General features: G+C 42.2%; 1 protein-coding gene across 1 annotated transcript in view; it reads right to left on the bottom strand.

The window, feature by feature from the left end:
* Nucleotides 1-20,235, bottom strand: part of LOC122808379 (1-phosphatidylinositol phosphodiesterase-like) — a 221,543-nt gene extending 201,308 nt beyond the window's left edge. Inside the window, exon 1 of the mRNA XM_044079348.1 lies at nucleotides 20,086-20,235. The gene's annotated coding sequence lies outside the window, so the exon portion shown is untranslated. The remainder of the gene's footprint in view (nucleotides 1-20,085) is intronic.
* Between the last annotated feature and the right edge of the window lie 3,239 nt (nucleotides 20,236-23,474).

The following is a 23,474-nucleotide window of genomic DNA, read 5'->3' on the forward strand; positions in this document are numbered from 1 at the left end:
CAACAGGGTGCTGGCAGAAATTGGGCTACTATTGGCCAAAAGAGGAGAAGGAGAGAGGGAAGGCATGCCTGAAAGCAGAAAGAGAGGAGAAGGTTAGGAGTGTAGTAGTGAGGGTAGGAACTTTGAATGTCATCAGTATGACTGGTATAGGGAGAGAGCTGGCTGATATGATGGACAGAAAGAAGGTTGATATATTGTGTGTGCAAGAGACCAGATGGAAGGGGAGTAATGCCAGGTGTATAGGAGGCGGATTTAAATTGTTCTATCATGGTGTGAATGGGAGGAGAAACGGGGTAGGGGTTAACCTGAAGGAACAGTATGCCAAGAGTGTTTTGGAGGTAAAAAGAGTGTCAGATAGAGTGATGTTTATGAAGCTGGAAATTGATGGATTAGTGATGAATGTTGTTAGTGCATACGCTCTGCAAGTTGGGTGCGTGATGGATGAGAAAGAAAAATTCTGGAAATGTTGGATGAAGTGGTGGTGAGTGTACCCAAGGGTGAGAGACTGGTGATTGGAGTGGATTTCAATGGGCAAGTTGGTGAAGGGAACAGAGGGGATGAGGAAGTGATGGGCAGGTATGGTGTTAAGGAGAGGAATGCAGAAGGTCAGATGGTATTAGATTTTGTGAAAAGGATGGCCATGGCTGTGGTGAATACATATTTTAAGAAGAGGGAGGACCATAGGGTGACGTACAGGAGTGGAGGAAGATGCCCACAGGTGGATTATATCTTATGTAGGAGGGCCAGTCTGAAGGAGATTGGAGACTGTAAAGTGGTGACAGGGGAAAGTGCAGTTAGGCAGCATAGAATGGTGGTCTGTAGGATGATGTTGGTGATCAAGAAGAGGAGGAGTGTGAGAGCAGTGCCAAGGATCAAATGGTGGAAGTTGAAAAAGGGGTGATTGTGAGGTCGAGTTCAGGGGAGAGTTAAAATAAGCACTGGGGGGCAGTGAAGAGTTACCGATTAGCTGGGTAACTACAGCAGAGTTGGTAAGGGAGACAGCTAGAAAGGTGCTTGGTGTGACATCTGGACAGAGGAAGGAGGACAAGGAGACCTGGTGGTGGAATGAGGAAGTACAGGAAAGTATACAGAGGAAGAGGCTGGCGAAGAAGAAGTGGGATTGTCAGAGAGATGAAGAAATTAGACAGGAGTATAAGGAGATGAGGAGCATGGCAAGGAGAGAGGTGGCGAAGGCTAAGGATAAGCCATATGGAGAGTTGTATGAAAGGATGGACACTAAGGAGGGAGAAAAGGACCTGTACTGATTGGCTAAACAGAGGGACAGAGCTGGGAAAGATGTGCAGCAGGTAAGGGGGATAAAGGATAGTGATGGAAACATACTCACAAGTGAGGAGAGTGTGTTCAGCAGATGGAAAGAGTACTTTGAGGGGCTGATGAATGAAGAGAATGAGAGAGAGAGAAGGTTGGATGATGTGGGGATAGTGAATCAGGAAGTGAAACAGATTAGCAAGGAGGAAGTAAGGTCAGCTATGAAGAGGATGAAGAATGGAAAGACGGTTGACCCAGATAACATACCAGTGGAAGCATGGAGGTGCTTAGGAGAAATGGCAGTGGAGTTCTTAACAAGATTATTTAATGAAATCTTGGAAAGTCAGAGGATGCCTGAGGAGTGGAGAAAAAGTGTTTTGGTACCTATTTTTAAGAATAAAGGTGATGTGCAGACTTGTAGTAATTGCAGAGGAATAAAACTGATCAGTCACAGCTTGAAGTTATGGGAAAGAGTAGTAGAAGCTAGATTAAGAAGGGAGGTGATGATTAGCGATCAACAATATGGTTTCATGTCGGGAAAGAGCACTACAGATGCAATGTTTGCTCTGAGAGTGTTATTGGAGAAATATAGGGAAGGTCAGAAGGAGTTGCATTGTGTCTTTGTGGACTTAGAGAAAGCATATGACAGGGTGCCTAAAGAGGAGTTGTGGTATTGTATGAGGAAGTCAGGAGTGGCAGAGAAGTATGTAAGAGTGGTACAGGATATGTACGAGGGTAGTGTGACAGTGGTGAAGTCTGCAGTGGTAGTGACAGATCCATTTAAGGTGGAGGTGGGATTACATCAAGGATCAGCTCTGAGCCCTTTCTTATTTGCAATGGTGATGGGCAGATTGACAGACGAGATCAGACAGGAGGTCCCATGGACTATGTTTGTAGATGACATTGTGATCTGTAGTGAGAGTAGAGATCAGGTTGAGGAGACCCTGGAGAGGTGGAAATATGCTCTAGAGAGGAGAGGAATGAAGGTCAGCAGGACTAAGACAGAATGAGAGGGAGGATAGAGGAATGATGAGGTTGCAAGGAGTAGAGTTGGCAAAGGTGGATGAGTTTAAGTACTTGGGATCAACTGTTCAGAGTAATGGTGAGTGTGGAAGAAAGGTGAAGAAGAGAATACATGCAGGGTGATATGCATGGAGAAGAGTGTCAGGAGTGATTTGTGACAGACAGGTACCAGTAAGAATGAAAGGGAAGGTCTACAAGAGGGTAATGAGATTATCGGTGTTGTATGGGTTGGAGACGGTGGCATTGACAAAAAGGCAGGAGTCAGAGCTGGAAGTGGCAGAGTTTAAGATGTTAAGATTTGCACTGAGTGTGACAAGGATGGACAAGATTAGGAATCAGTATATTAGAGGGTCAGCTCAGGTTGGACAGTTTGGAGACAAAGTCAGAGAGGCAAGATTGGGTTGGTTTGGACATGTGCTGAGGAGGGATGATGGGTATATTGGGAAAAGGATGCTAAGGATGGAGCTGCCAGGTAAGAGGAAAAGAGGAAGGCCTAAGATAAGGTTTATGGACGTGGTGAGAGAGGACATGCAGGTGGTTGGTGTGACTGAGCAATATGCAGAGGACAGGAAGAAATGGAAACAGATGATCCGCTGAAGCGACCCCTAACGGGAACAGCTGAAAGAGAAGAAGAAGACAGTATACAAAATAGAAAAAGGCAATAAATCCAAAAAGCAATACAAAATATGATAAAGCAAAAGCAAACATGTTCAAGTTGTAACATCTGCATGTCAGATGGGGTTAGAGGGTAGCACCCAGTTTAACGTAATCTGTAAACTTGGTTAACCATAGATCCCTGTTTTTGAAGCAAATGCTGAATAGTAAAGATTCCAGAGAAACACTACTGGTTACCTTCATGTTCTCTGAGGAAGCACCTACCACTCTCACAGTGTGGGTTCTGTCTCTCAGCCAGTTTGCTATCCACCTAAGTAAATAGGGATCATTTTGGAGTATATTTAGCTTAACTAGGTTAGCATGCACATTTAGCTTGTTAATTATATTAGCATGCTAACTTCTTTGCATTTCAATACATACAAGACCTCCATCTACTATTAAAGTCATAACTTCTCAATAGCACTCTTGTCTGTTAACATAAACTTTATACTGAGTTCAGCTCTGAACTCAAATTCAACTAAAATTCCAAACTCAAACTATATTTTAATTTGTGAGCATGAGCGTGTCAGTGATAATATTTTTCATCAATCTTTTTCATATTCCGAAGCAATGCTACTCACATTTGCATTACATGCGCATGTGTGCATGAGCACACACACACACACACACACACACACACACACACACACACACACACACACACACACCATGCAAGCTACTTTATCCATGCAATATAGGGATCTCTAGTGTAATCTGATTAGAAGCTAAAATTGCACATATGCATCAAAATGAATAGATATCAGTTTCATAAAAAGTAGACATTGACCAAAGAGAGGCTAAACACTTGTCTTCAAAGTGCATCTAGTAACATTGCAATTAGTGTGAATATTTAAGTAAAACAAACAAAATTATATTTTTGGAAACTTTAAAATCAACTGCAATATCCTATCTTAAATGAATCCTCAGAGATTATCTGTACAAAACAGACAATAAAACACAGAGAGTTGAGGTCATGACTTTTATCCTGTGATCTTTACTTGAGAACTGCTTGACCTTGGTTTCACTTAAAGTGAAAATCTACACTTAAACTAATAAAAATATCATCATATCTTGATAATCTGTGTGATAGTGGACCATCAGAATCACCTTGTGCCAGGAATTCTGAAAAAAAAACACTCACAGTAAGGGCTGTGCTTAAAAGACCCTGTTTTTATGATATAGTATTTTCCAACTGAGGGATACATTAGCCAAAATGAGGAAAGACCTCATTATTGGCTAAGTTGCATATTTCTGAATCGCCATTAGTTAACACTAACAGTCTATGCATCATGTTGGTGCAGGCTCCCCCTTATTGTCTCTGTCTGCCCCACACACAAACACACACACACACGCACACACCCATCCACACACACACACACACACACACACACACACACACACATACACATATGCACACACACACACACACACACACACACACACACACACACACACACACACACACACGTGCACCACATACCACATACCTGTCCCTCAGTTGTCAGAATGTCCCCAGTGTCTCCTTTGTTTTTCCTGCCGTCTGAAAGCATGGATGACTAAAGTCAGTTATTCAAGTCAGACATTAGAGTTTCACAGTTCTTATTGAGCAGAAAGTTTACTGCAATTTTAGACCTGTTGGTCTATTAACCTTTTCAGTGATTTAGTCACATTTCAAAAATTCCCCCTGATTTCAAATAGTGTTCCTCCTGACTTTGTCCTGCAGATCCCCATGCAGAGACACACATCCCCATCCATCTTAACTGTCCCTTATTTCACAGGGCACTTAGTTATGTGCTGTACCCACCTCCTTCATTTCTACTGAACTGTTGCAGTCTTAATGCCTAAGATCCTTATTATATTGTGCAAGAATCGTCACTACACAGACATATTAATTATAGTAGCAGGATAGTGCTACTGATGCCTGTGCCAAGAATGGAGGGTTCAAAGCCTTCCCCCTCCTTTCTAGAGATTTATTTATTTATTTATTTTGTACATTTTATTTAATGTGTAATGCTATTCCTGTTGTCTAATGGAGAAGTAGAGAAATAATATTTCCCCTGGGAGGTGTAAGAGTGCAGAGTTTTAAGATTGTGCCTGAAAGGCACTTAAAAAACAAAAGCTACTGAAAGTGCAAAGTTGGCAACTGCTCTGGGCACACTGTACTGGGGGCATGATCTGCAAACGTAGTCACTCTTTAATGTATACCTGCTTTAGAAAGCCATCATTGCATTTGCAGTCAAATCTGAGCACTGCAGTGCTCAGTGCAGGGTATAAACTGTAGCAATTCCTTGTGTGTGTGTGTGTGTGTGTGTGTGTGTGTGTGTGTGTGTGTGTGTGTGTGTGTGTGTGTGTGTGTGTGTGTCTGTGTGTGTGTGTGTGTGTCTGTGTGTGTGTGTCTGTGTGTGTGTGTAGCTGGCTACCTGGTTGATGTGCCAATAGAAGGAATGGACTTTGTTCTTCACTTGGAGAGCTGAGAGGGTGGAGTGCTAGTTTGTGGTACGGGCACTGGACTCTGGTTGAGCCGGCTATGCTATTGATTCTTTTTTTGTCTAAGTACCTTTCAGGTGTGGTCTTAAACAGATATCCCTGGTAGCTTATGTTCCCCTGATACAAGATTAAGTGTCATTAAGACATGATCTTAAAAATTCATCCCTGGTGGCTAATGTTCCCCATGAACCACTTCCTTTGTAAGTGTTGTTAAGGCACAAGAGTCATCTGTGATGTCTACTGTTACATAACCCATGACTTTTATAAGTGACGCTAAATTATGAGAGCAATTCTTGGTGTCTAGTGATTCCATGACCCATGACTTTACAGTTATCCCTGGTGTGTAGCACCCCCTGACCCACATCTTTGCAGTAATTCCTGGTGTCTAGTCTCAAGTCTTAAACTTCATCTGTTAAAGTGCAAGAGTTATCTCCAGTGTCTAGTGTTGTTCCTAACCCACATCTTCTGTAACTGAAATTAAGTCATGAGAGTCATCCTTAGTATGTAATGGTCCCCCTGATTCATGTCTTTACTGTTATCCCTTGTGTCTAGTGTATCCCCAGCCTGCATTGTCTTTTTACTCCAAGGTGTCATTAAGGCATGATATACAGAGTTCATCACAATGTCTAGTGTCCCCCAACCATAAGTGCCTTTAAGGCATGATGTTTAATGTTCTTGGTGACTATTGTACCCCCTAACCCTAAGGCATGGTATTTAATAGTTATTCCTGCTAGCTAGTGTTGCCCTAACTCTAAGTGCAGTTAAGCCACAATGTTTAATGGTTCTCCCTATTGGCTAGTTTTCCCCTGATCGTAAGTAAACACTAAGCTAACTGCCTTGAAGGGCCATTTTAAGCCTTGTCCATATCTCCGGGTCAGAATCAAACCTGTACCTTGTGTCTATGAGATGAAGACTTTAACCATTATGCCAAACTCACTCCTATTTATGCCAACCTCACCCCCCCCCATTTTAAGAAACAGTTTTTGATACTTATCCCTGGTGCCTAGTGTTTCCCCATTGGTGTAGGATTTGCTCATCAGTCTGTGGGAGTGCACAAGTAGGGCACCTCCCCCACACATATGCCTCACTAGTCTACCTTACTAACCTACCCTCCACACATATGCCTCACTAGTCTACCTTACTAACCTACCCTCCACACATATGTCTCACTAGTCTACCTTACTAACCTACCCTCCACACATATGTCTCACTAGTCTACCTTACTAACCTACCCTCCACACATATGTCTCACTAGTCTACCTTACTAACCTACCCCACACACATATGTATCACTAGTCTACCTTACTAACCTACCCCCCACACATATGTCTCACTAGTCTACCTTACTAACCTACCCTCCACACATATGTCTCACTAGTCTACCTTACTAACCTACCCCCCACACATATGTCTCACTAGTCTACCTTACTAACCTACCCCCCACACATATGCCTCACTAGTCTACCTTACTAACCTACCCCCCACACATATGTCTCACTAGTCTACCTTACTAACCTACCCCCCACACATATGTCTCACTAGTCTACCTTACTAACCTACCCCCCACACATATGTCTCACTAGTCTACCTTACTAACCTACCCCCCACACATATGTCTCACTAGTCTACCTTACTAACCTACCCTCCACACATATGTCTCACTAGTCTACCTTACTAACCTACCCTCCACACATATGTCTCACTAGTCTACCTTACTAACCTACCCTCCACACATATGTCTCACTAGTCTACCTTACTAACCTACCCTCCACACATATGTCTCACTAGTCTACCTTACTAACCTACCCTCCACACATATGTCTCACTAGTCTACCTTACTAACCTACCCTCCACACATATGTCTCACTAGTCTACCTTACTAACCTACCCTCAGTGACCTCCTAACAGACTCATGCTTAAATGTGCACTCACACATGCATACATTCACACATACACACCATTAACACTAGCTATCCACTAAATTCCCCAGCACATATCTCTATTGCAATGACTGAACATGAGTTTTTGGCCCTGTTCATTAACATGAGGGGCCAAGAATGGCTGTGTAAATGCCTTACTGCAGGAAGTTCTGAGAAAAGAGCACTAATTGGCATATGCCTCTCCCTGGAATGCCTCATTAGTATGTAACACTGCTGTGGAGACAGCCAATTACATTGCTGCATAACATAACAGGGCTGTGAAGACAGCCAACTGCAGTGCTGCATGATGTAACATGGCTCTGGAGACAGTCCACTGTGGTAATGCATGATGTAACATGGCTCTGAAGACAGCCCGCTGTAGTGCTGTGTGTTGTAAAATGGCTCTGGAGACAGCCTACCATGGTGCTGTGTGATGTAACACAGCTGTAGAGACAGCCCACTGTGGCGCTGTATGATGTAACATGGCTGTGGAGACAGCCCACTGCAGTGCTACTGTGCTGCATTATGTAACACAGCTGTGAAGAAAGCCCGCTGTGGTGCTGTATGATGTAACATGGCTCCAGGGACAGCCTTACATGGTGCAGCATGATGTAACATGGAGGTGGAGACAGCCTACCATGGAGCTGCATGATGTAACCATGGCTGTGGAGACAGCCTACCATGGAGCTGCATGATGTAACATGGCTATGGAGACAGCCTGCTGTGGTGCTGCATGATGTAATACAGCTGTGGTGACAGCCTACCATGGTGCTGCATGGTGTAATACTGCTGTGTCTGCAACCTACCATGGTGCTGCATGATGTAACATGGCTGTGTAGACAGCCTACCATGGAGCTGCATGATGTAACATGGCTGTGGAGACAGCATCCCATGGTTCTGCATGATGTAACACAGTTGTGGAGACAGCCCGCTGTGGTGCTGCATGATGTACTACAGCTGTGGTGACAGCCTACCATGGTGCTGTATGATGTAACATGGCTGTGGAGACAGCTTACCATGGTGATGCATGATGCAATACAGCTGTGGAGACAGCTTGTTGTGGTGCTGCATGATGTAACATTGCTGTGGAGACAGCCAGCTCTGTTGCTGCATGATGTAACACAGCTGTGGAGACAGCCTGCTGTAATGCTGCATGATGTAATACAGCTGTGGAGACAGCCTACCTTCATGCTGCATGATGTAACACAGCTGTGGAGACAGCCTACCATGGTGCTGCATGATATAACACTGCTGTTGGACAGCCTACCATGGTGCTGCATGATGTAACATGGTTGTGGAGACAGCCTAACATGGTGCTGCATGATATAACACAGCTATGGAGACAGCCTGCCATGGTGCTGCGTGATGTAACATGGCTGTGGAGACAGCCCACTGTGGTGCAGTATAATGTAACATGGCTATGGAAACAGCCCACTGTGGTGCACTATGATGTAACATGGCTGTGGAGACAGCCTACCATGGTGCTGCATGATGTAACATGGCTGTGGAGACAGCCTACCATGGTGCTGCATGATGCAACATGGCTGTGGAAACAGCCCGCTGTGTTGCTGCATGATGTACTACAGCTATGGAGACAGGCTGCCATGGTGCTGCGTGATGTAAGATGGCTGTGGAGACAGCCCACTGTGGTGCAGTATAATGTAACATGGCTGTGGAGACAGCCCACTGTGGTGCAGTATAATGTAACATGGCTGTGGAGACAGCCCACTGTGGTGCAGTATAATGTAACATGGCTGTGGAGACAGCCCACTGTGGTGCAGTATAATGTAACATGGCTGTGGAGACAGCCCACTGTGGTGCAGTATAATGTAACATGGCTGTGGAGACAGCCCACTGTGGTGCAGTATAATGTAACATGGCTGTGGAGACAGCCCACTGTGGTGCAGTATAATGTAACATGGCTGTGGAGACAGCCCACTGTGGTGCAGTATAATGTAACATGGCTATGGAAACAGCCCACTGTGGTGCACTATGATGTAACATGGCTATGGAGACAGCCCACTGCAGTGCTGTATGATGTAACATGGCTGTGGAGACAGCCTACCATGGTGCTGCATGATGTAACATGGCTGTGGAGACAGCCTACCATGGTGCTGCATGATGTAACATGGCTGTGGAAACAGCCCGCTGTGTTGCTGCATGATGTACTACAGCTATGGAGACAGGCTGCCATGGTGCTGCGTGATGTAAGATGGCTGTGGAGACAGCCTGCCATGGTGCTGCATGATGTAACATGGCTGTGGAGACAGCCCACTGTGGTGCAGTATAATGTAACATGGCTGTGGAGACAGCCCACTGTGGTGCAGTATAATGTAACATGGCTGTGGAGACAGCCCACTGTGGTGCAGTATAATGTAACATGGCTGTGGAGACAGCCCACTGTGGTGCAGTATAATGTAACATGGCTGTGGAGACAGGCTGCCACTTGGTGCAGTATAATGTAACATGGCTGTGGAGACAGCCCACTGTGGTGCAGTATAATGTAACATGGCTGTGGAGACAGCCCACTGTGGTGCAGTATGATATAACATGGCTGTGGAGACAGCCCACTGCAGTGCTGCATGATGTAACATGGCTGTGGATACAGCCTACCATGGTGCTGCATGATGTAACCTGGCTGTACAGACAGCCCACTGTACTGCTGCATGTCTTCATTCTAAAGCACCATTGGTAGGGCTGTCTCTAAAATTAGAAAGGTTATGTTGCTTATTATATTTATATTTAATGTAGTCCAAATGGTTTGTATGAGGCTTTCCAGACAGACACGATTTCATTTTATCAGGCTCATCACATGTTTCTCTGCATACAGTTTTTGTCACTAGAATATGACTTACCCAAGTATAGAAAATGATGTTTGCTTTTTCCCGTATTATGTTATGATAATGTTGATTTGACTTGCAGACTTGTTATGAGTAATCCATTCAAACACTATAAACTTTTTTGTTTTGTTGATTGTTGTACCATTTGCTCAGGGGGTTAACACTTTTCTTTAAGAAGTTAATGGTTTTCAGTAGTTCAGTTTGTAGTTCTTTCAGTTCTTCCTCACTCATTTCTGGGTGTCAGAGCTGTTAGTCCTCTCACTTATACATAAGTGCTTACCAGTAAGTGAGACAGGTACTTGTTAACCTGCAGTACATCTTGTCTCTCCTGAGCACCCTGCATCTATTTTGATGACAAGATTCTGCATAAATTGTATCTTCTACATTAAGCTCATTAAACAATTCCAGTACTCTGCTTATCATGACTTATTTTGGAGAGCTCGACAGAACATTTACTACGATAAGCACTAAACAAAAATAAGCAAAAAACGAGATGCACTAATTTTCATTTCAGATGGTTGGGTGACTCCTAATAACCAAGTGTAAGAGCATTTGTACAAATCTGATTTTTCCCTAATTCTTTGTAATTATCCAGTACATGGAAAGTTTGCAATCTTGGCTTTCATGTCAAAAATAATCTGGTTGATAGATGTGGTCATCAACAATTAGTTTGTCCATCAGACAGCAAATTCAGTCTCTTAACCTTCTTCAATGGTAATCAGCATGAGAGAGTCTAACCTCATAAACATGTTCATAGATGGTTCATTTTATACCACATGCAAACAATATTCCCAACATTTTTTGCAAACAGGCCATCCTGCACTATACAATAGCTGTGTAATGAGTTGCACTATGACTCCTAGGAAATATTAATGAGAACCATGTGAATCAATCAAATTTACTTTTAATGAAAGTAAAATCACTGAACAAATATGCCAAATCAACATTTGGCCAACCTTGGAGTTTTTTTTAGAGGGCAAATACCCATAACACCACCTCAAACATATATATGTATATCCCTGCTGCAATGCAACAGTGGAGAAACAGGACAATCCACTGTTTATGAAAGTCGCCTCAGACTGTCAGCATTCATAGAACTATCTAGAGACTTACATGCTCCCACATAAATGTAGCAAATGAAGGTCATTTATTGAATTCCAGAACTGGCAAAAGGATATAGAGGATTATGAGTGGGTCAGAGATCTTAACTGCTTTATTATGTGTTTGATAACATGGATGATAATAAATTCATCTTGCAAGTGAAGCTTGAGAGGTGAATCTTAGCATCCATATTGAGAACACATAATAAAGCAGTTATAATCGCTGACCCGCTCATAATTCTTGTAGTGCACAGTGATTTATCTTCTCCATATGTTACAAATTAATAAAAACAAAGATTTAAAAAATGTAATGTGTTTTTTAGAAAACTGTTAAAGAAGTGGGGGAGTGGTTGAAGTCCATATACATTCCCTGTCAAAGGGAAGCAGTTTAATTCAAAATGGTTTGTGTACTTCGTAGACATCAGGCAGAAGTGGTAAAAATAAGGCTGTTTCATGTCCTGTTGCTCCTGTTTTCTGGTCAGTGCTGTCTGTTTTAGTACTGACCTGACCTTAATAACGCTTAGAGAGGTGCACCTCTCTAAGCATTGCTAAGATCGGGTCTTGTGCTATAGCAGCACTGAACCAGGATATCATTTAAACATTTTTTGACTGTAATAAGGGACTCCATGGACTACAAGCTTGTTATGCACTTTTTAGCAAGATTTGTTATGCATCTTTTAGAGTAGTTAAGCTCTAGTCTTGTGCTACAACATACACAGCAGCACCATATGACAGTACTGGAAATCTTTCACAGCTTTAAAATGTGTAATATACTTTTCACCTTCACACGCGCGAACACACACACACACACACACACACACACACACACACACACACACACACACACACACACACACACACAAAGTATCTAACACCTTTTAAAGCTATTAGTGGAATAGAGGTACACTTCACATCTGACTGCCATATGTAGTGTATTACAGATTTAAGTTAAAAACATTTTATGCTCTGATGCATTTTTTCTCTCTTTAACTAGTGCCAATGAACTAAACTGAGGTGATATCATACAAGAAATCTAATGTTTGAGACCAACTACATTTAAAAGAGTACCACCCATTTAACTAGAAATTGCTATCAGCTTTTGCCCCTGTGAAAAAGGTATTTATATCTAGTGTGGTTATTTTTTTAATAAGTGAATAAAAAATATTGATTGAATTTACTTGTTGCATATGTGTACCTTAGTTCTGAATGCCTTTTCCTGAGCCTGATCCTGATTAGGACAGCATCTGCTTGCATACTTAGACATAATGATTGCTCCAGAGCATCTAGTCAGTTCTGACTGTCCCTTATGAACACATAGCACATGTATGCATGTTTATGAGGCATCTGCATGGGTGTGCATAGGTAGCATCTCCCGCATCAGTTGTCTGCTAACAGGACTCTGTACCTGCAGTAGCAAACCTTGTATCCTCCTGGCAGAACCAGGTTGTAATTGGTAGTATCTGACATTGCTGAACATAACTGCAGCCATAGGTTCATAGGTTCATAGGTTCATACTAAGCTATCTGCCCTAGGGCATTTATAAGCCTAGCCAGAGTATGTTTGGCTTTCGCCACCCATTTTAAATTAATTTTGCTATGCCCTTTTTCGAGGTTAATATACTGTGCCTCTGTCTAACAGTGACACAGAAGTGATACCCGGGGTAAACCTACGATCTTCCATCCACGCATCAAGATTCCTCTTGAAGAGAGTCAATGAGGGACTCTGCCTAACCTGGACTGGGATTTTATTCCAGAGTGAAGGGAGCCTCTGGGTTATGAATCTGTCCCTCCAGCATGTCCTATTTATTTCAGTGCTGAGGTTCAAGTCTCTCGAGCGTGTAGCTCGATGGGATTTGGATTTTTTGAGGTGCAGCATGTCCCCTAATTCCGGGTTGGACATGGCTTTATACGTCAGGCACAGGTCGCCTCTGAGCAGGTGGTATGCCACTGAGTAGAGCTGGAGTTTCTTTAACTGGGCAACATATGTCATCTGTCTGAGCCCTTTGATCCTCTTGGTGAGGTACTTTTGGGGTCTTTCCAGTTGCTGCAGGTGTTTGGTAAGGTACATCCCAAAAGGGGCACTGTACTCGATTATGGGCCTGATGAGGGATGAGTAAAGAGGCACGATGACCTCCCCTAATCTAGATGTGAATCCCTTCATGATTAGGTGGGCTATATAAAATGTTTTTCTAACCACTTTGGCCACGTGGTTGTCAAATGAGAGATTGCTATCAACTTGGGTCCCCAGGTCCCTAATTACTTCTTCTGTACTTAATGGATTAACACCTATGTGGTAATTTGTGGGCACTTTGTTTTTGCCAAAGGGGATGACTATACACATTTTGGCGTTTAGCTTGAGGCCATGGCTCTGGCACCAGTTGTCTGTTTCTATGAGGCTCTTTTGGAGGATGCTTGTGTCGGCTGGAGAGTCAATTATGGCACCCAGTTTGCAGTCATCTGCGAACTTGGTCAGCCACAGTCCTTCTGTGTTAGCCTGTACCTCCGAGAAATATATACCGAACAAGAGCGGTCGCAGGACTGAACCTTGTAGGACGCCACTTGTAACTGGTTTGAAGTCTGACATGGCTCCAGCAATTCTAACCATGTGGGTTCTGTCCTTGAGCCAGTTTGCAACCCATCTAGTGACATAGGGGTTTATATTTAAGCTGGTGAGCTTATCTATAATGCCCGAGTGGGGTATTGTATCAAAGGCTTTTGCGAGGTCCAGGTAGGCTGTGTGGACCACCTTCCCTTTGTCAATGGCCTTGGTGACTGTTTCAAAGAAGTCAACCAGGTTTAAGAGGCAGGATCTGCCCTTAACAAAGCCGAACTGGGTAGGATCCAGTGTCTGTAGGTCCCCAATATCTTTATTTATGAGGTCCTTGATGATCCTTTCCCTAGCTTTGCAGACCAAGCTAGTCAGGCTTATGGGGTGATAGTTTCCAGGGTCCATTGAGGCACCACCTTTGTGGAGAGGGACCACTGTTGCTGTATGCCACTCTTTGGGTGCATATCCTGTAGTAAGACTGAGATTGAACAGTAGTTTTATGTTTGGGTTTAGCTCTTCTTGGAGTTCATGTAGGACGCAGCCCGGGACACCGTCTGGTCCCATTGATACTGTGTTTTTTGCTTTGGAGAGGGTGGCTTTTACCTGAGCATCTGAGATGTCAGGGGGGCAGCACTCTGCTGGGATAGATATTTGCCCTTTTGGTGGGGAGGGGGGAGAAGTTTGCGCTGAACCTGTCAGCTAGGATGTTGGCAATGCCTGTAGGTTCGGTGTATTTTTTGTCATTTTGGACTAATTCTGAGCATATCTGGGAATTCCCTCACAGGTTCCTAACATAACTAAAGAAAGCCCTGTGATTATCCTTAGTGTCCTGTGCAATTTTTCTCTCGAAGCTGGCCTTAGACGATTTTATGAGTGACCTTAGTTTTTTGCTAATACTGATCAGAGATGCCTTCCCTTTTTGGGATTTTGCTCCATCATGTAGTAGCTTCCTGCTTCTATTGTATGGTTTGTTTATGGCTGGGGTCCACCAGACAGGACATCTGCCTTTGGAGGATTGGGTTTTGGTTTTATTTGGGATTGCATGATCCATGCATTCCTGAAGGTGTTCATAGAATGCATTTATAAAGGATTCTGTGGTCTGGGCCGTATTTTCCACAGGCCCGGGGGCTATGAAGGATTCCACCTCGGTTTTGAGGAGTGTGAAATTTGCTTTAGAAAAGTTTTTCACTGTGGTTTTCTGGGCAGGGGTTGGGGTCGGGATGTGAATATCCAGTGAGATCAGTTTATGGTCTGATCTTACCAGTGAAGGATACACTTCTGGTCTGGAGCATAGAGTCTCCATGTTGGTGATGATCAGGTCCAGTATGTTTTCCCCTCTTGTGGGAGTGGTAACAAGTTGTTCCATAGCATTTGAGTTTATGAATTCTAGGAACCTTTGGGCTAGGGTGTTGGAGCTAGAGTAATGCTCCCAGTCTATGTTTGGGTAGTTGAAGTCGCCCAATATAATGGTGTTTGGAGAGACCGTCATATTTTCCAGTGTTCTCAGGAAGGCCGAGTGGGGTTCCTGTGTTTGGGAGGGTGGTCTGTAGCAGGCTATAAACTGGAAGGCAGTTTTACCAACTGTTAGTTGCACATGGATAGTCTCTGATGCTTCGTGCTTTGCCACCAACCTGGAGGTGTGGGTATCTTTGATGAATATCGATACTCCCCCTCCTTTTGTGGTTCGGTCCAAGTTTTGGGGCCGAAAAGCATGGTATGAGGTATAACCTGGTAGTGCTGGGGTGCTCTTGGGAGCCCTGAACCAGGTTTCTGTTACTGCACAGATATCAATGTTCTCCATGCTAAGGAGAGTTTCAGGTGCATGCATCTTGAGGTTTAGACTTCTGGCGTTGAGTAGCATTACTCTTAGTTTCTTATTCCTTGTGATACCTATGGAGGTGGGTTTGTCTTTTGAGCTTTGCCTAAAAAAGGCACTATGGGGGTAACAAGAGCCTTTGCCAAAATCCGAAATCCCAGGGGTGACAGGTGCAAGCCGTCCCTAGCGAAGCATCATGGCTTCTCGAGCATATCATCCCAGGCTGACAGGCACTGGATCCCCTTTGAATGACACCAGTACTTAAGCCAATTGTTGAAATTGATCATCTTGTCTTCATATTGTGGCATCATCCTTGGTGAGGGTAAGATACTACTCAAGGTCAGGGTCATACCGGCCTGGGCTACATGCTCAGGGAGCTCCTCTATGTCTCTTTTCATGTAGTCCAGGGAGGTACATCTCAGGTCATTCACACCAGCATGGACAATGACTGAGTCATATTTGTACTTGCCTTGGAGTGACCTGAGTGCTTGTGTTATGTGGCGGATCCTAGTGCCCGACAGGCTGCTCACCGTGACCTTCTCCTTGTTCAGCCTGGTGAGCGGGACGTCAGTGTGCCTGATGATAGAGTCACCTATTACAAGTGTATCAGGTGTGTTGTTTAGCCTTAAGGGCTGTGACTGTTCGGCACACTGGCTTTGTGAGATATGTGTTGCATGTGTTTTGTTTTGGGGTAGCGGTTGCTTGGGTGTCTGCTTTGGAGGTCTCTGCTGCTTAGGCAGATCTTTATTTACTTTATTTAGAGCCTCCGAGTATGTTTTTGTGTGATTATGTGTTTGGTTTGCTGTCGTGGTAGGTCTATGTGAGACTGGAATTGTAGTGAGTGTGGTTTCCTTCTCCTCCTGACTGGTTATACCAGTACTGAGTTGAGAGAGCTTAGCCTCCAGTTTGGCTATATGGTTGCATCTCTCACATGTGTTGGAATTTGTTGGGAGGTGGAGAGGGTTGTCTGTGTACATGAGGCAGTTGTAACATTGCCTCAAGATTCCCAGATTCACCAGCTGGACCAGAGAGGAGATTGACAACTGACCTTTGGACATGCTAGAATAATATTGGGAATTCCTTTATAATTGAAAACAAGGGCCAATGGGGAGTGAGGGTGTAGTGCCTTTAATTTTTAGTGCTGACTTATATAATTGCTTTAGTGAGCAAGTGCCAGGTAACTTAAGTGCAATGTGTTACAGGTAACTTAAATGCAAAAATGACAAACAGTAACTTTCTTTCAAGTGAAACAAGGAAATAAGTACCGTAAGCAATGCAAATATCACTAGGGATCCACAGAAGCGCTGAGAAGCTGCGTTTTAGGTGGAATTAGCATTCCAGGGAAATAACAAGCAAACAAACAACAAGCATACAAACAAAGCTAGATTCAGCAGGCCTGGATCTAGTCTATGCTACAGCAAACAAGGTGTACCAATTTCAGTAAGATACAGTTCAAATATTCAGGCACTATAAGCCTTTAACCAGAAATTCCCAGCTCAGAAGGGCAGAGTCCAGCCTCTTCTCCCACAAGAGTGCAGACCATGAACCTTCTTAATGTAAAATAACTGGCCTGAAGCCCAGGTGCTTAAACCAGAGCTAATACACTGTTAGAATAACAGACACTGAGCCCTCAATCAGCAGTTCCCAACTTAGAAGGATGAAAGCTACCTGTCCTGCCACCACAGTGCATGCCACAAACCTTCCTAATGTAAAACAGCTGGTCTGAAGCCCAAGTGCTTAATCCAAAAGACTTAGAATGATAGCTACACTTTAATCAAGTTACTACCAAGCAGTAATAAATACAATTGAATACTTTAAAGAATGCCTGGATTAGTGCTCAAGTTATACAAACAAAGCTAGATTCAGCAGGCCTGGATCTAGTCTATGCTACAGCAAACAAGGTGTACCAATTTCAGTAAGAAGCAGTTCAAATATGGAGGCACTATAAGCCTTTAACCAGAAATTCCCAGCTCAGAAGGGCAGAGTCCAGCCTCTACTCCCGCAAGAGTGCAGACCACGAACCCTCTTAATGTAAAATAACTGGCCTGAAGCCCAGGTGCTTAAACCAGAATTAATACACTTTTAGAATAACAGACACTGAGCCCTCAATCAGCAGTTCCCAACCTAGAAGGATGTAAGCTACCTGTTCTGCCACTACAGTGCAGACCACGAACCATCTTAATGTAAAACAACTGGTGTGAAGGCTACGTGCTTAAACTAAAAGGCTTAGAGTGAGTTACACCAAGCCGTAATAAATACAATGGAGTACTTTTAAGATGATACAAAAGCAAAATAAAGTAGGAAGAAACACAAGTACAGTAAAAGCATATTACTTAACTTTGCAAACTGATCCTACCTTAATTTTTTGTGCTCCAGCAATGTTACAAGAATTGTTCTACACTAATCAATTTCTTCAGACAATCTAAGCATTTCTTCTTAATCTGTAGTTTCTTTTTGTTTTTATTTGTACATATCTTTACACAAGCAGCTCTGCTTTAACATGTCTATGCAATGTTTTGCCTTTTAATGTCCCTTCCAGGCATTCATGCTTCTCAACTTCACAGCACAAAAATATGAACAAAGTCAAAATAATAGGAGGATAAAGCTCCAAAAAATAGGGACAGATTTTGAACGCTGATCTTAAAAACTTAGAAAGTTGCTAAAATAAAAGATTCTGTGTTTCCCTGGATTTTGTGAAGGATGTGAAATCTGAAACATATATGTCTGTCATTATTAAGTGATCTCCAGTTGTTTCTCAGTCCGCACCCTTGATATAACATGAGCCTACTTTCCTTGGTGAATTCCATCCTCACTGATTTGCCAGAAAACTACACATTCTATGAGGAACAGAGCAAAAATTAAGAGGGAAAAATCTGGACATCCTACAAAAATCTGGACAGTTAAGAGGTATGTTGATATTCATTATTAAGCATGTAGACAGGTCCATTCATCAAACTCTAGGATTTCTTTGGAAGAATATGGCTCCTATCTGCACTCATTAAAGACGTAAGCTGTAATTAGGATTTCTTTGGAAGAATGTGCTTCTGTCTGCACTCATTAAAGACGTAAGCTGTAATTAGGATTTCTTTGGAAGAATGTGCTTCTGTCTGCACTCATTAAAGACGTAAGCTGTAATTAGGATTTCTTTGGAAGAATGTGCTTCTGTCTGTACCCATTAAAGATGTAAGCTGTACTTTCTTATGATTGTGCAACCCATGTAAACACCAAAGAACAATATAGTCAAATCATTTATAATTTTACTACTGTGCAAAAGCAGAATATAAAACAAATGAAACTGTTTTGCAAACATCTAATTATAAGAACACGAGTGCATCTAAAAAACGTTTTTATGACATAGGTTTAACAGAAGTTTTACCTGAAGGAAAACAGCCGGTGCATACTTTTTGACAACACTGCCTAACTCATACTAAAGTTTTTATTGTGTTTGCTAGCTGTGTAACACATTCTTTAAGTTTGCAAGAGGCAAAATGTAACACTTTCTTCACAATAATATATTTTGATGGTTTCACTGTAAAATATTTCACAAAGTTTCTAGAAAGCAAATCACTTGCAGTAGTAAGTTGTCATTCTTTAAACTTTCACATGTATAAAAATTGCAGGTAGTTGTACAATGATTTTGTTTGCATCTACAGAATGTCTTCAGCATCATGAAAGAACTAATACAACTTCTGAGAGCTGGATTTTTAGTATATAGTAATGACTGATCCTGCTCATATCTGTGGTGGACGTAGCTAAGAGTGAAATGCATCATCTCTATATATATATATATTGGTTTCTTGGTACACGTCATGGTGAGAGAAAATTCTATAAATGCAGACACTTTAAATTAGAAGTGTCTACTTTTTGCTGTATAAGAAAATAGGCTTTTTTTCTAAGTATTAACCCTCAGCTTGCTAAGGCAGTTTTTTTTACCCTTTCTTTAAACCAAAGTGGCTGCAATAATGGAAGTACCGTTCTTGATGTTGTCACTAACAAATGATACTTCCAATCTGTCTAGCCACCTCTCAGTCTATATGTATTTCAAACCATAATGCCTTATTCCTGTAGTATGCTTAATTGTTACTACTGATACTTTTGTTATACTGCTACCTTGTACAGAAAAGCACTGTGTGCAAATACTACAAAGCTAACTGCAACAGCACCTTATCAGACTTGCTGCTTAGAGCACTTTTAAATCTCATGATTCTTGTCTGAATGTGCATCTTAGAACACATAAACATTAAAACACTGTCTTAAAAACATAGCTTCAAATTTTTCTTTTTCAAAGCAAAATTTGTATCTAAACTGAGATGGTATCCAGCTCTCAAATAGCCTGAATCTTCCAACTGCCATTCATTAACATTTTAATTGAATAAACCTGCATAATAAATCAGTACAAATGAAATAACATTTTGATCCTGTAGGGTTACCTTAATCCAACAGCAGTTCACTGAGATCTTGAGATACTTGAGCAGCTTTTCTCAAATGATGATTTTTCCTTGTGTGTCCAGCCTGTTATAAAATGAGCAGATAAGCACTTTATATTCTTTTGTGTAGAGGTGGACACTTATCCTGAACTGCTTCACTTTCATTTTATTCAGTTTTGACTCCTCCCCAAGGCTTTTTTCCCCAAATTATTCAGCTTCTTGGCACAGAGACTTTTTTCGTATGTGTGTGTGTGTGTGTGTGTGTGTGTGTGTGTGTGTGTGTGTGTGTGTGTGTGTGTCTTTGAGGGAAGAATGCTCTGGGCAAACCTATTTTATAGAATGCCACACTAAGAAATAGTTTGTTTCAAAAATTACAGAACTGACGTGATCCCTTAAATGAGCACATGTTAAGATTAAGAAGGACAAGAATATTGTTATTCATTCGTGTCTTTTTATATTTAAAACAAGTGTTGTTGCCTCAAACCTAACTAGAACCATTTATCAGAAGTAAGTTATATTCCTTTTTATGTTGCAAAATGCAGTTCACTTTGGATTTTTTTTATTACTAGCATTTATATAATTTTCTGTAGAGAGATTTAATTAGAGCATACGGAATAGTCTGTCAAATAGTTATACTAAATTGTATTAGTTTTATTCTGGTTTACAATTTTAATGATTTGTAAAAGTCTCACAAAGTATCTGTAATAAGCTGAATTAAATCAGTCCGACCTTATGGAATGTCCAGTACATTCCTTTCCTAGTTTCGGACTCGATTATCTGGCTCTCACTAAATATGGTTAATTTTATGACAGTAAAATAAAGTATAATTGACAGCAGCTGTAATAATGATACTGAATACATGTTCTGTTATTTTTTTTCAAACTGCGTAATTTCTGCTGCTATCTATTCCACATTGCCATTCATAAATTCTCCTGGGTCTCTGTTTTATTTCCTGTTGCTTGAGCATTTAGCAACCAGATAATTCACTTTTTATATGCTCCTCTGCTCTTTGTCCTTTCCATTTACACACTGCCTCATGTCTCCTAACTGATCTTTGCATCCAAAACAGAAATGCCTTCTTTGTACACCTAGCAATGCTTACCAACATATTGTACTTTTTGTCTTAATTTCTGCTAATGTCCATCTACACTGGAATCTAATGATTTTTGGACTTCATATTTCTCTTCACTAATGACATTTCTTTGATTTTACCACATAAAATTACTTTTCCAGAAGGATGCAGTAATTGACTAATATCAAGGATTCAAGGTTAATCTTGCCTGGCTACCTCTCATTCTACATCTTAAAGTCAGCCACACCAGTCATTGCATAATTTCCTGTAATCATAACACTCAGCTGCCTTCAATTAACATTCTGTGAGTGGTGATTTTATAACATTTTCAACCCCCAAATTCCTACTTTTATCATGAACTTCCTAATCTACATCATGGCTTCCTTGAACTCTGGTGAGTGGAGCCCTCTTCCTCTGTTCACTGTTATGCTTCTATTTAATTGATTTCCAAACCCGTATAGACTTACACTCTTCTCCAGTATGTGGCTTACAAATCTCCCCTCTATCTCACCAGCCACCAGTCTTATTCCTCTATGTAAAAATGGATCAGTGCTTAGATACTCAAATTACGTATCCCAGCTTTCCCTTAAAGGGTCATAGTCCTCATGTTTCTGGTTTCTTTTTAGTTATGATCTGTGGTGACATTAAATCTACCTTCAATCTACCTAAATCTACCTCAGGCACATGAACTCCACTAAGGCTCCACTAAGTCTCCTAGTCTAACTCTCAACCTAAGCACTCAAAAAGCATCCTACAGCCCAGCACTTGCTCAGACCTAATAGCAAGCATTAATATACCCTGACACTTGATTGCCCAGCAGGGCAATGCTCTTTATTCACCCCTCACCAACCAAGCGACTAAGCAGTTTACCCTACTATTCAGGCATGAACAAAGGGCAATTTCAAGTGTACTCTCCAGTCCAGCTGGTGAATCTGGGTATCTTGAGGCAATGTTACAACTGCCTCATGTACACAGACAACCCTCTCCTCCTACCACAAAACACTAACATATGCGAGAGATGCAATTATACAGCCAAATTCGAGGCTAAGCTGTCTCCACCCAAGACTAGAACAGGCAGTCAAGAGGAGAAGGTTAACACTTGCACCACACCTCCAGCAACACATAGACCTACTAAACCAGCACTGGCAAAAATACACATAAATACAGAAAAATCATACTCGGAGGCTCTAAATATAAACCTGCAAAAGCATCAGAGACCTCCAAAGCAGACATTCAAACAAACTGCACCTCCCATCACAAACCAGACAACACATAAACCACAAAATCAGTGTGCCACACAATCACAGCCCTTAAGGCAAAATAACATACCTAACACACTAGTAATAGGTGATTCTACAGTCAGGCACACTGACATCCCACTCACTAGGCTGGACAAGCAGAAGGTTACTGTTAGCTGCCTGTCGGGAGCCAGAATCTGCCACATAACACAACCACTCAGGTCACTCCAGAACAAGTACAAATATGACTCTGTCATTGTTCATATTGGTGGGAATGACCTGAGACGTACCTCCCTGGACTACATGAAAAGAGGCATGGAAGACTTCTCTGATCATGCAGGCCAGGCAAGTATGACCCTGACCCTGAGTAGCATCCTGCCCTAACCAAGAATGATACCTCAGTATAAAGAAAAAAATTATCAATTTCAACAACAAGCTGAGCTTCTGGTGTCATTTAAAGGGGATCCAGTGTCTGTCAGCCTGGGATGACATGCTCGACAAGCCGCGTTTCTTCACAAGAGATGGCTTGCTCCTGTCAACCCTAGGCTTTCAAATACTGGCCAAGGCTCTTGCTGCCCCCATAGTGCCTTTTTTAGGCAAGGCTCAAAAGTCAAACCCACCTCTGTAAACAGCACAATTAACAAAAAACTGAGGGTTATGCTACTCAATGCCAGGAGTTTAAATCTCAAAATGCACATGCTCGAAGCACTCCTCAGTATGGAGAACATCGACATCTGTGTAGTAACTGAAACCTGGTTCAAGGCTCCAAAGAGCACCCCAGCACTACCGGACTACAACTCGTACAGAACACGGACTGAAACACAAAAGGAGGGGGTGTATCCATATTCAACAAGGATACCTACACCTCCAGGTTAGTGGTGCAGCATGATACCTCTGAGATCATCCATGTGCAACTAACATCGGGCAAATCTGCAATGCAAATTTTGGCCTGCTGCAGATCACCCTCCATGACCCAGGACCACGACTCCACCTTTCTGGAGACACTGGAAAACATGAACATCCTACCAAACACCCTGATATTGGGCAATTTCAATTACCCTACCATTAACTGGGAAAACTAC

Source organism: Protopterus annectens, chromosome 1.part1, assembly GCF_019279795.1.
Source record: "Protopterus annectens isolate FY-2018-M chromosome 1.part1, PAN1.0, whole genome shotgun sequence".
In the NCBI taxonomy this organism is placed as follows: Eukaryota; Metazoa; Chordata; order Ceratodontiformes; family Protopteridae; genus Protopterus; species Protopterus annectens.